The sequence below is a fragment of the Pinus tabuliformis genome, chromosome 3_2 (genome assembly GCF_031772625.1).
Source record: "Pinus tabuliformis cultivar Carrire ecotype Pingquan chromosome 3_2, CPIR1, whole genome shotgun sequence".
Classification (NCBI taxonomy): domain Eukaryota; kingdom Viridiplantae; phylum Streptophyta; class Pinopsida; order Pinales; family Pinaceae; genus Pinus; species Pinus tabuliformis.
In genome coordinates, this window is record NC_142302.1 from 19785043 (window position 1) to 19787701 (window position 2659).

A 2659-nucleotide genomic window follows, 5' to 3' on the forward strand; every position below is an offset into this window, starting at 1 on the left:
TGCACATAGAACCACATGTATATCATGTACACAACACCACATGTACAATCATGTACACAACATCATATGTACATAGTATCATATGTACAACATGCACACAACACCATATGTACATTGTACTTCATATACAACATGTACATAAAATGATATGTACACAGCACCACATGTCCAACATGTGCACAACACCATATGCACACAATATTGCATATCCAACATGCCCACAATACAATATGTACACAACACTGCATATCCAACATGTACATAGCACCATCTATACCCATCACTGTATATGAAATATACACACAACACCATATATATAACAGGAACACAACATCATATGTACACAATACTACATATACAACATTACACATCACCATAGGTACAATCACTGAATAAAAAACATGCACAACAGATACACAACAATATCAATGCACATCCAAAACCATACTGCCTCTACCATGAAACCTTGCTTCCAGTGTCTCTTTGCCATCCATGCTTATCTTAGCATGTCGCAAATCATGTTGTTTTCATTTCATTGATGTATCCCTCGGCCTACCCTATCCATAACATATACATACTATAATAACATAATATCAATTCATATCCACATGATACTGACCTCATAGATTTGTCAGGGCTACTCTTCCCAATTGATTCCTTGTCATACCAGGAACCTCTTCATGCCATTCACGTTCATAAGCAATAATTATTTGACAAGAATGATCCCTGATGTCCTTATCGAACAGTGACATAGATACATAGATGTATACATAGAAACATAAACATAAACTAGCATTTGCACCAGATGTTGCAAAGAAAACGCCGTAAGGCATAAAGTGCAGAAATCCATTATCCATGTAATGTGTGCATTATTCAACAAGGTGGATCTCTTTAAATTTGTTGCAAACATTTATGTTATTGCATTGCTAATTTATTTAGAATCTACTACTACCTCCTCTTCTTGGAATATTAAATTTCTTATCACCCCATGATGACAATTCCTCTAATTATTGGAATCACAATTTTTTCCACTTTAGTGGGTTTACCGTCAACCTAAAGAAACATGAATTTGAGTCACTCAACTAAAAAGAAATTGCTAAATTGCTATTTATCATGTTTTGAGTAAAAACAATTAATAACTCATATTTACAACCCTTGAAATATTTACAACCTTTTAAGTCTTGTATTTATAACTCATATTTATAACCCTTTAAAATGAAACTAACTATCTATATTTTTATTAATAATAAAAAGAATCTTCTTTATAAAACTGATACTCACATGCTACTCCTATTGAAAAGAATCAATACTCTTTGATAAGCAAGGAAAGCATTATACTCGACCTCAGGGAACTCAGTGGGCAAAATTATCAATAACTAGTTAATATTGATTTGCATCAATTTCTTTTGGTCCAACCAACAATTAAAATCCATCCCCTGCCACTACAACAATAATACACCATATATCACCTTCCCATTAAAACTGAGAATGAGCTGCAAGTAACTGTGAGAACGCGGATGCCTCATAAGCATGGAGTTAAGTTTGATCCCTAAGCTTTGCTACAATCCTCAACTGTAGAAATATTGAAATTTTTAAGAAGACTCTGGCCATTTCATAAGCTGCTGAGTTGACAGCAGAGTTTGTCTGTTGCTGAGTCCCAATCATAGAGATGTCTATATGAGTTATGTCAATGTCTAAGTAGAGCTATTGAATATGGAATGTCGATGTAAGTCCTCATCTATGTCCAACTTATGTCAAAGCAAGGATGCTACATAGGAACAAAGAATTGGTTAATTGGTTGTGTTAAGTTCATGTGCTGGCCTAGCAACCCTGGAACAGGGCAAACAGGTTCATGCTCAAATAATCAAAGTGGGATTGAGTCAGATGTTTTTGTGAGAAGTGCCATAGTTGATATGTATGCTAAATGTGGGAACCTAGATGGGAACCTAGATGATGCACGGCTATCATTTGATAAAATTTACAAACCTGACACGGTCTTATGGACCACAATTATATCAGCATATGCTCAGCATGGACATGGCAGGGAGGCATTACTACTCTTTGAAGAAATGCAACAAGCAGGCTTGACTCCAAATCACGTTACATTTCTTGGTGTTCTGGCTGCATGTAGTCATACAGGCCTAGTGGACAAAGGCTGGCACTATTTCTTATCCATGAGTCAGCATCATGGTATTAGACCAAGAGTGGAGCACTATGTCTGCATGGTAGATATTCTTGGTCGTTCAAGGCACTTGGATGAAGCAGAGGACCTTATCAACTCCATCCCTTATGAGCCTGATGCTATTCTGTGGAAGGCCTTGCTTGGTGCTTGCAGAGTCCATGGAAACCTTGATATAGGTAGACGTGCAGCAGAACACCTTTTTGATTTGGAACCTCAAAATGCAGCTTCCTATGTCTTGCTGTCAAATATTTATGCTGCTGCAGGCAAGTGGGATGATGTTGCAAAGGTGAGAAGAATGATGAAAGATAGGGAGGTAAAGAAGAATCCTGGATGTAGTTGGATTGAAATCAAGAATGTGGTGCACAAATTTATTGTAGGAGATAGATCACACCCACAGTCAGAGAGAATTTATGCAATGCTGGATCACTTGTCTAAGCGGATGAAGGAGGCAGGATATATGCCTGACATGTTGTCCGC